At 35.2% G+C, this 12,044-nt stretch overlaps 1 protein-coding gene across 2 annotated transcripts in view; it reads right to left on the reverse strand.

Annotated features, from left to right (window-relative positions):
* LOC136988254 (protein Loquacious-like) overlaps positions 1–11,667 on the reverse strand; it is a 49,075-nt gene extending 37,408 nt beyond the window's left edge. For both annotated transcript variants that reach the window (XM_067286112.1, XM_067286111.1), the window contains exon 1: positions 11,572–11,667. The gene's annotated coding sequence lies outside the window, so the exon portion shown is untranslated. The remainder of the gene's footprint in view (positions 1–11,571) is intronic.
* Between the last annotated feature and the right edge of the window lie 377 nt (positions 11,668–12,044).

The raw sequence follows: 12,044 nt of genomic DNA on the forward strand, positions 1-12,044 counted from the left end.
CACTTCTTCAAAGATCTTTAATAGCAGATGTCATTGTCATTGGTCCTCTTTCATCTTCCTCTTTTTCAGAAGAAAACACATCTTGCTGAGTTTCTTGTTCTTCATTCAAGAGTTCTTGGAGTTCTTCTGTCATCAGATCAGTTTCAGATTCCATTATGAGCTCTTCAATGTCATCTTCATTCACCTCCAATTCAAGATCTCTAGCAGTAGTTACAATTTCATCCATAATTTCATGGACATCATCTCCATCTCCCTGAATGCAGGAAGGACACAGGGACACAGCTTTCACCAATTAGAATTCAACTGTTGTTAAGTGACTTCTGACCACACCTTTTGAATGAGCAGGATAGCTTCAAGAATATCAAATTTTTCTTTCCAAAACATTTTTAATGTCATTGTTGAGGAGAACTGGCATGTTTTAAAACACCAACGAAACAGTGCTTGAATGTATAATTTCTTGAAACCTGCAATAACCTCTTGACCCATTGGTTGAATCAACGAAGTGGTATTCAAAGGCAGAAACTGAACTGTCAACCAGGGAAAGTCTTCCAGCAAATTATCTTCAAGGTCTTTTGGGTATCCTGGTGCATCAACAGTGCTTTCAATGGCCATTCAGGATGTACTATAGATTACTCCCTATGGAATTTCAGGACTTTGATTATATATTGGAACTCGGGACCGAGACGAGTTCAACGGTACCCTATTTTTGGACCGGAGACGAAAAATAAAAAAGTTATCACACTTTTTCACTTACCATACTTTTTTAATGCTCTCATGCAGACGGCACCGTAGTTGCTAGTATTGCCATCTTGCAGTAAAGTCTGCAAACCGTGAAGTCAGACTACGGTCATCTCCTGGAGAGTTAAACACGCGACACGAGAGCGGAGAGAGCGACGCGACTTCCGATCATCGCGCGATCGCCATTTCGGTTAATGTTACTTATGGCAGCGAACGTGGCGGCCCAACTGACCTCTCGTATGGGCGCTCCCACATGCCGCCATGTGCTAAACTAGTGATCGATTCACAGTAGTTCTTGAACAAAGTAAAAAAAGGGGGAAAACATTTACTAAAGGCAATTTTAACGGCAAGCGACGGGACTCCCGATCGCGATAGCAAGGCCGACTTAGAGGAGAGCGACGCGACTCCCTATCATCGCGCGATCGCTGGAAAAAAGTATGATAACTTTTTTATTTTTCGTCTCCGGTCCAAAAGTAGAGTATCGTTGAACTCGTCTCGACCCCGAGTTCAGATATATATCCAAACACACGAAATTCCATAGGGAGTAATCTATAGTATATCCGCAATTCATTGGTCTGAAGGTAATCCTTGATGCTTGGAGCACAAACTTCAAATAGCCATTCTTTGGAAAGAGCCAGCGTGACCCATGCCCTTTCATTCGATCTCCACATCACTGGCAGTCTTTCTTTAATTATGGAATTTTTTTGGAATGCTTTAGGGTTCTCAGTGATAGACAAAAAGCAGGATAAGCTTCATATCACCACTTGCATTAGCTCCCAAAAGTAATGTCAATCAGTCTTTCATGAGTTTATGTACAGGAATATTTTTCTCATCTTTCATGATGCAGGTACAGTTTGGCATGCACTTCCAAAATAAACCAGTTTCATCACAATTGAAAATTTGTTGTAGACAATATCATTCTTTTTTAATGAGTTCTTAAAATTTGAGACAGAACTTCTCAGTTTCTTCTTTATCTTCATTAGCAGACTCACTGTGGATTACCACATGTTTAATGCCAGATCTCCTTCTAAACTTTGCAACCATTCAGTGATAGTCTTGAATTCTATCTCCTGATGTGATGAATGTGAAGTTTGTTTCTTCAGTTCTTCAAAATTTCTCTAGCTTTCTCTTGAATGATAGTCATACTAGTTACATCTCTTTTCATTTCCCTTTCTTTTATGCAAATTAAAAGGAGTCTCTCCATTTTTTCAAGGATGTTTCTCATCCACGAAAAAATGTTTCTCATCTTTGTTTCTCAGATGTGATTTTCGTTACTCCTTTAACTGCTTGAGTGTTAGGGTTAATTATATTTGTCAATTGTTCACGATAGGAGGCGCTTTTTCATGTAAGATCCAAGTTGGATGTGTATGAGTTAATAAATGTTCTTGTTACTTTCGTCTCGCCCTGTTTTTGATTCGTTCGCAGTTATAAGAAATCACCACAGGTTATGGGCCCAGGTCCCGTGAACGAATCTCAACAGTTGAATTTGTCTGAAAGAAAGGAAATTGCATAAATTGAGAACCGCAAGTTGCGTCGAGACACGTGTCAGCCACATCTTCGTTCATCGTCCGCAATCGCCATCTTTGACGAACTTCACTCGTCGGTCAACCTCGTCAGTGTTCGTAAGTGATCGTGAATTGCTTCCCGTTATCACCATAAGTGTATTTAGATAAGACACAAAACTAATTATGTAAACTATTTAGTCTGTCAATATGGATATCATGAAATCTCAAATGGAAACTTTGTCAGAAGACTCGCAGGGAAATATTAATTATATCTCATGGAAGTTTAAGCTAAATCTTACGTTGAGATCGAAGGACTTGTACGACGTTGTGAACGGAATCATTCTTAAACCTGAAGATGCGAATAATGCAGCAGATGTCGCAGCGTGGATTAAAAAGGATTTAGACGCTCAAACTTGTATAGGTCTAAATGTGAGCAGTAATATCGCAAAGAAAATTGCAAATTGCACCTCTGCGTATAGTATGATACACAAACTAGAAACCTTGTATGGTAAAAGGTCTGATCTCACAATTGAAAGACTACAGAGAAATTTTTTTTAATTATAAGTATGATTCAAGTAAGTCTGTAGTGGAGAATTGCTTATCAGTTCAACAATATGCAGAAGACTTAAAAGCTGAAGGAGAAACAATTAAGGAAAGCTGGATTATAACAAGAATGCTCGGAATACTGCCACCGAAACTATATCACTTCAGGACGTCATGGGATAACGCTAATCCAACGAGACAAGAACATTGACACTTTAATTGAGCGACTTCGACTGGAAGAAGACAGACTGAAGGAAGACGACAAGAAGGAACCAATCGCACAGAATGCCCTCATTTCAAAACAGAAAACGCAAGGTAACAAGGACAGAAGTCAGCAGAAAAATTCAGGAGTCGAATGTTTTAGATGTAGACAAAAGGGACATGTAAAGAAATATTGCAAGAATAAGCCGTGTCAGAAATATTTCGAATATTGCAGGAAAACCTACAATTGTAACAACTGCAATCAAAAGGGCCATTTTGCAAGGGAATGTAAAAATGAGAAGTCAGACGAATCAAACAAAGGAGATAAGACCAAAGGACGACGACAAACTCTTGTCACTGTAGGATTGACGTCTACGAAAATAAATGACAAGAACTCAAGATGAAACCGACAGGATACTTGGTATCAAGATAGTGCTGCCACACAGCACATGACCTTCAGGAAAGAATGGCTGACAAACTACAAAGCGCTGGAGGAGTATACGAAAGTGATACTCGGAGACAACACAGAAATCAATGGAATCGGAGTAGGTGATGTCGAACTCGAGGCCTTTAATGGAAGGGAATGGTATCCAGCAACCGTGAAAGACATTTTATATGTTCCTAATATATCATTCAATCTATTTTCGGTTACCCAAATGTTGGATAAAGGGTTTATTCAGATTGCCAATGCCAACACGTCAGTTATCGAAACGGCTGATAGAAAGGAGCAAATAGCAGTAGCACAACGACTCGAAGGATTATATCAAATGATGTTCCGCAGAGAGGTCACAGGAAGGTGCATGATGGCCAACTCAATCAAAGTCTGGCACGAAAGACTGGCACATCAGAATGTGAAGTACTGCAAGAGTATTTTGGACAGAAACAATATAAGATATATTGATGACTGGGACAACAACGTTTGTATTGGCTGTGTCTACGGCAAACAACATCATACACAGTGCGGCAATTATATTCCGGGACTGGATCTATAAAAATGAAACAAAACAATTTTATTCAAATCCTTTTATTAAATTATTCAAAATACTCTCCTCCTGCTTCAATACACTTTTTACAGCGATTCAATAGTGATTCAAATGCCTGCTCAAGCTCAATTTTCGGTATTGCCTCTAATATGCGCGTAGACTCTCTTTGGATGGTTTCAATATCATTAAAAATGCATCCTTTCAACTTCATTTTCATTTTTGGAAATAAAGAGAAGTCACATGGTGCTAAATCGGGGGAATACGGCGAATGATTCAACACACAGACTTGATTTCGTGCCAAAAATTGACGAACAATCAATGATGTGTAACTCGGTGCACTATCGTGTAACAAACACCAGTCATCAGAATTGCGATATTCTGGTCGAATTCGACGAATTCTTCTCATTAATCGTTGTAAAACTCCCAAGTAGAAAGCAACAGTAACTGTTTGACCCTGTGGGACGAACTCACGGTGGATGATGCCTTTGCTATCGAAGAAAACAATGAACATCGTCTTGATTTTTGATGGAACTTTTCGTGTTTTCTTGGCTTGAAGTGATGATTTTGACTTCCATTCGGCACTTTGTCGTTTTGTTTGTGGGTCATATTGAAAACACCAGGTCTCGTCATCAGTAACAATTGATTTGAGGAAGGTTGAGCTGTTATTCGCTGCTCGTACAATCTCTCTGGAATGTTCTAGTCTCATCAATTTTTGCTCTTTGGTTAGTGTGTGCGGAACAAATTTAGCACAGACCTTTGTTTTGCCCAGATCTTCTTTAAGAATTTGTCGTATTGTCTCTTTGTTAATGTTTAATGCCTGTTCCATCATTCTCAGTGTTGCATTGCGATCGTTGGATACAAATTCTTGCACTTTTTGAATCGAATCTGCTGTTCGAATTGTTATTGGCCTTCCCACACATTTGTCGTCCTCCAGTGATTGTCTGCCTTCCAAAAATTGCTTGTGCCACTCAAAAGTCTTTGACCGTGATAAACACTCACTTCTATACACTTTTTGCATCATTTTGAACGTTTCTGTGGCACTTGTGCCAAGTTTAGCGTGAAATTTAATAACAGCACGTTGTTCCATTATTGTTTTCCGACATGTAACAAAATAAACTGATAAACAAAATATCAAAAACAATGATAAATGTCAACCGATTTAAATAAAAGTTTTAGGTTATGTTCATATATGTCCAAACTTCATATGACATAAAATTTAAACAGATGTTGCTACTGGTTGCTGAGATATAGCTTCAGTCCCGGAATTTAATTGCCGCACTGTGTATCTCTCACCCAAGAAATAACAAGGTAGCGAAGGAAGTATTGGATCTGATACATGTTGACTTAGGTGAAATGGATACCTTATCTCTGGGAAAAGCAAGATATTTTCTCTTATTCAAGGACGACTTTTCTCATTTTAGAACTGTTTATTTTTTACGAACCAAGGACGAAGCCCCTGCAGCATTGGATAAATACATGAAACTAGTTGAAAATCAATTTGGAAGAAAAGTGAAAAGCCTAAGGTCTGACAACGGGACAGAAATCAAAAATTCGACTACCAGAGAGTTATTGGAGGAGCTTGGAGTTTTACATACCAGAACAAACACATATACACCGCAGCACAATGGACGAATAGAAAGGGAGATGCGCACCATAGTAGAGTCAGCTTGATCTGTTTTACATGCCAGGAATTTAAACGAGAATCTTTGGGCTGAAGCTATTAACTACGCTGTATTCACCATTAATCAAACAGGAAAGAGCTCTGTAGATGACAAAAGCCCTGCCGAACTTTGGTTTGGACGTATGGTAAACATCTCAAAATTAAAAAGTTTTGGCTGTGAGTGTTACGTGTTGATTGAGGATCATAAAAGGAGAAAGATGGAGAGAAAGTCTATGAAAGGAATCTTCGTCAAATATGATCTCAATTCACCCTGTTATAGAATCTACTTGCCAGATGAAAAGGAGGTTGTCTGCTCTGACAATGTGATTTTCAATGAAAAGTCTGAAACTAAAGGAAGCACTGCCAAAGTCGAGACCTGCATGAAAGAAAAAGGAACAGGAGAGAAGATAGAAGAGCCTGAAACTGAAGACGAAACCGTGGAGGATTCGGATGATAGATGTTTACAGAATCATTCACGATACATCACTCTAGAAGAAACCAATGAAAGACCACAACCGCCAGAGGAAACTCAACGAAGTTTACGAGATCGCCAAAAACTAAAGGCTCCAACCAGATTCAACGATTATGAGATGGGACTTATTCACAACTATGCCATGATAGGAGAAACCGAGGATATTTCAGTTAAGGAGGCTTTGAAGGACAGAGGATGGTATAAGGCTATGCAGAACGAGTACGACAGCCTGATCAAACTGAAGACTTGGAGCTTGGTGGAACCTCCAAAATATGCAAAACCTCTTACATGCAGATGGGTGTTACGTCGTAAGCAGGACGGCAGGATGAAAGCCAGACTTGTTGTGAGAGGATTCGAGCAAAGACAAGGCATCGATTATTCAGACACCTTCAGTCCCGTGGCCAGACATGCATCTATCAGACTCGTGCTCAGTCATGCAGCATCCAGTAAAATGAAAGTAACAGTTTTTGATGTCAAGACAGCTTACCTACATGCCAATCTCAAAGAAGAGATATATATGAACCAGCCGGAAGGATTCTCTGATGGGACAGAAAAAGTTTGCAAGCTTGAAAAGAGTCTGTACGGTTTAAAGCAAGCCGCCAAAGATTGGAACGACGAAATCTCTGACTTTTTTCTCACGATAGGATTCGCTAATACCGACGACGACCCGTGCGTTTATTATAACAACGACAGAAGTGTGATAATAATATTAGTTGTAGACGACGGGTTCATTGCCGCCCAAAATGAGAAGGACATTTTCAAGATTCTGAAGTTACTGAATGACAAGTTTGAAATTACTTATAAAAGGACTTTACAATCACACATGACATACTTAGGTATGAAGATCAAAGTGTCGTCTGAGGGAATTTTTGTGAGTCAACCTGATTACACAGAAAGAATATTAAAACGATTTGGGTATGATCAAGTGAACGCCGTGAATACACCGATGGAGCCAGGAATGAAAACGAATTCTGAAAATCTTGTCAATGACCAACCACTAGAAAAACAAAATCGTTACCTTGAAGCCGTCGGAAGCTTACTTTATTTAGCAACAATTTCCCGCCCAGATATAAGCTACGCCGTCAATTATCTGAGCAGATTCAGTAATCGACCCATGAAAAGTCACTGGAAGATGATTAAAAGAATTTTTCAGTATTTGAGAGGAACTACACATTTTGGAATATTTTTTAACCGAGATCCGAAATTGATAGCATATACAGATGCGGATTACGGAGGAGACGCCAATAGTCTACATTCCACAAGTGGAGTTCTTATCATGAGAGGAGGTCCAATTGTATGGTATTCAAGAAAGCAGCGTCTCGTGGCGAACTCAACAGCTGAAGCCGAGTACCGTGCAGCAGTTTTATCTATCGACGATATCTGCTGGGTACGAAGAATAGGAATTGAACTGAGATTATTAAAGAATGATAAACCCACCCCGTTACTTGTCGACAATCAGTCGGCAATTCACATGCTTAAAAACGCTCACCAAGGAAAGATAACCAAGGGTAAAAAGCATATTGAGATTCAGAGAAAATTTATTCAGCAGCATATTGGCACGACTGTTGAACTGCAACATATTAAAAGCGTCGATCAGCTTGCTGACATATTAACAAAACCTTTGAATCGTGTAATATTCGAAAGGTTACGCTGTAATATGATTAAGGAGGAGTGTTAGGGTTAATCATATTTGTCAATTGTTCACGATAGGAGGCGCTTTTTCGTGTAAGATCCAAGTTGGATGTGTATGAGTTAATAAATGTTCTTGTTACTTTCGTCTCGCCCTGTTTTTGATTCGTTCGCGGTTATAAGAAATCACCACATTGAGTCTTCTTGATTATATCTTTCTTAGCTAAGATTGTATCTACTGTAGACCTGTTCAAACCACACTGCCTAGAAACATCTTGTTCCCACTCTCTACCTTGGCTATTAACTCTTGCTTGGTTTCTATGGTGAGCACAGTTCTTGGCACTCCACTCTTTTTAGATTCCATAATATTATCAGTTTTTTTTTAAATAAAAAGTTCAGGAAAGCACTTACAAAAATTCAGAAAACAGAAATCAACTAGCACACAAAAAATTATGTAAATGTGAGGCCTGGATGGAATTCAAAATTTGGTGTTAAAACATTAATGAATATCCAATGGGACAGTAAACTCCCACCTGTCGAAAATAAAAACTAACACAAAACTTAACGAGTGCCCAACAGTCTCATGAAGACTATAAAAAATTCTTTCTGTCAGAAAGGTAAACAAAAGGAATTACAAGGGAGAGTTTCAAAGTTCGGAGGAATATCTGATAAATATTGAGTTGAGTGTCAATGTTGATGTCTCCTGATCTCCAAAAGGTTTTGAATTATCACCTGGAGACAAGAGAAGACCAATCAGTATTCATTATTTTACATTACTTCTTCTTTTGTTTGTTCTGTGTTTATCCAAACATGTTTGTTGTCCGAACATAAAAATCTTTTGCCAGTGTTCATTGTTTGCAGTCTGAACTGTTCATTAACTGATCACCCACTGTAATTCACAATTTTAAAGGGTCAACTCCAAATAGGACACCCTGTATTACATAATGTATACAAAAACAAAATTAAACAAATGAATAAAAGCTTACAAGAAAAATTATTGTACTGTAGTAAAATTACCTAATTGCAATTCAATAAAACATAATAATGTGAAAAATAAAATAATTTGAAATAATCTGAAAACTTCAACATATATTTAAATATTTTATTTGATTCACTCATTGATGAAATATAAATATCTGCAATTAAAAAAATAACATTTTCTTCAAAAAATGAGAAATTTCACATATCAAAATAAAATCTTTTCTATTGATATTCAGGAAAATATACTTTTAAGATAAAATAATAAAGATCTCGAAAAAATTTCATAATTTTGGTTAATTAATATTTCATACTAAAAGTAGTCTACGTATTAAGAAATATTTCAAAAAACAAATAGACAAATATAAATTGTAAGCATTTTTTACCAAAAAGTCTTATTTTTTTGCCAAACTATCAACAAATTTGTTAATCTGAAGCAAAATGTTTTTTCATGACTAAAATGATTGGATGGACAGATGGCTGAGGTGAGTATTGCTCTAGAACAGAGTTTCTCAACCTAGGCAATATCACCTCCTTGTGGGCTTTTATTGTTTTTTAAGGGCAATAAGTTCTAATTTTTGTTTTGGGTGAATTAAAAATTTGCTGGTTGTTTTATTAATGAATATTTTTTTTAGTTTTGCAATCTGGCTTGGCTATAAGGAGTCCTCTAGTGGCTAAAAAGGCTCTCTTAGTGCTCACAGAGTAGAAAGAGACAAAATACAAAACAAGATTGGTCAACTTTTTGTGATGATTCACTTGTGTCTCCCCTGATTTTGGGTTTAATTGCCCAAAAGTGCATGAGAAAATCCTGTTATTTGAACAATCACCAATAAAGCAAATTTTTTATTATTGTTTTGTTACAGTTACAGTACAAATAGAAAAGCACAATTAATGAGTCACAGGTTTCTAAAGCATCAAGCACTTCACTCTGCCTACATGTAATGAAGCATTTGATGCATTAGAAACAACACTAACATGGTTAGAAATGCAACATGAAGCAGAGTTTTTAACTTTCATGACAATTAAAGAATTCAGCAGCATTAAAAAAAGCTATTAAAAAAAGCAAAATAAATGACTTATTTATTACAGTATTTTGTTTTGAAATAAGTTTTTCATGAGTACTATACTTTAATATTAATTTTATTTATTATGTATTTTTTACTTTGAATTCAAAGTTTCGTCAGCATGTTGTAGATTGCAATGAAAGATTAATGCTTATTTTTAATTTCTTATCATTTGTTTGTATTAAAGCTATGCCTTAATTTTTTTTTACTATTGTAATAGAATTAAAAATTAATATTTTTGCTTTATTTAAAGTATGTAACTTTTCATTCTTTCTCTACCAAGTGTGTCAGTTATCTGAAATTATCCACCTTGATTATTTTAGATAATTGATACTCTAATGTATTTAAATACTTTTTAATTTTCTGAATTATTTAAGGTTGGCTAGTTGAATACAATTGTCCTAATATAAGTAATTCAATTTTCTGTTTAATTATTATGAATTTTTAAATATTTATCATATGATATATTAATTTGTTTCCTTTTGTTTTTGTAGTCTTTGTTGAAGGACATTTATGAAAACATTTCATTTGTGAAAATATGAACAAAAACATATTTTAAATGAAATTACAAATACTTTTTGTTTCTTTAAATAAGTTAGAAGCTCAATAATACTATCAAAAAAAATATTTATTTTCATTGCAACAAAGAATTTAAAAGCATTAAACATAGTCAAATAATTCAAATGAGAAAATTGTAAAATATACTAAAGACCACATAAGTACAATATTCATAATTTACTTTAAAATATTTTTAGTACTAATTTTAGCAAATTGTATTTCTTAAATGTATATATATATATTTTTGTTTTTGTAATATTGTTTAGGTTTACAAACTAAAAATATAGGCTAGGGGTCTTAAATTATATGCACAGTTTAAGAGAGAGAGAGGGGATTGCAAAAAGTACATCATCCTACACAATGAAGAAGAAGAAGAGGGTCAAGGTAAACTTTTTTTAGTAGTATAAGTAACATACAAATTTGTTCTTGAGTCTACTTATGGTCATATGGGTAAATTATCAGTTAGAAAATATCTGAAGAATTTTTTTGTCTTTTCTTCAATGTCAGGAGGGTTCATGAACTATTGTATATACAAGTACACAAGATTTGTCAAAAGTACATCATTGTACACAACGGAGAGGAACAGAGTGAAAAGAAGCTCAAGAATTTGGCCAGCTCCCCTATAAAATTTGTAAATATTTTTGAAAGTGCACATTCTACAGAACTATTATCTGCAATTCTGTAAATAATTTTTAAATCCACATTGAAAAGAACTTTATGTAAAGTGTTGATTTTCTTACTAAATAAAACCTTTTTTTCATTTATTGTTACAATATTTGGTTATTTCAGTAAAATTCACAAATGCTAAGAAAGAAAGAAAAAAATAACATTGTGTAATTACTGAATTCTTTTAAAATTTCAGTATTAAATGTTAAATGCTTGATTCACAACCAAACTATTTGTAGATAAAAATTTCAAAATAATTATCAGTTTTTGAAGAATTCAAATTGTTGCATTAATAGCAGCAAAATCTCATTGTTCTTCTGTCCCCAAATTTACTTCCCTATAGTATAATAAAAGCTTATTAATATTTTTTAGAATGATTTAATCTGTGATTAAAAAAGTTATCCACAATTCACTAGTAATGATTGGTCCATTAACACACTTCATCATACAATGGTTGATTGTTTGCACATATATATTAAAAATAAATAAATAAATATTTTCTAAACAATTCTACTTTGATTTAATATTATTTGAGATCATCGGTCATATATAAGGAATAAGATTTATTGTTTACCTTCTGTTTTAATTTCTCTTTCTTCTACAACAGCATAGTTCGTGACGTCATTGTCACATGTTTGTGACGTTTATAGGAGCTTGTGCAGTACAAAACCAAGGACCTTGGTACAAAACAACTCGTAACACAGGAGATGAATTACAATAGAAAATTGCTTACAAACTTGTTATAATTAATTGTTTTTTTTTTTTTAGTAGACTTCGTTATTCGAATAAATACGTTTCTGATAGTATTTTAGATATTTAATAGATTCAATTTATTTAAATTTCATGTAAATATTTTCTTGTTATGTAAGAAGAGAGTTTTAAATTATGTTTATTTGACTATTATCATTATTTTATTTTTGGCTCTTTTTGCTCTCTGGGCACTAAGAAGCCTTTTTCCCCCATACTCATTCTGGGTTGGCCATGCCCACAATGGGGCGACCGGATGGTGAGGAACGAGGCCCAAGATATCTAGGACGGTTTGATAAT

Source organism: Centruroides vittatus, unplaced genomic scaffold, assembly GCF_030686945.1.
Source record: "Centruroides vittatus isolate TY-2023 unplaced genomic scaffold, ASM3068694v2 scaffold_324, whole genome shotgun sequence".
NCBI lineage: Eukaryota > Metazoa > Arthropoda > Arachnida > Scorpiones > Buthidae > Centruroides > Centruroides vittatus.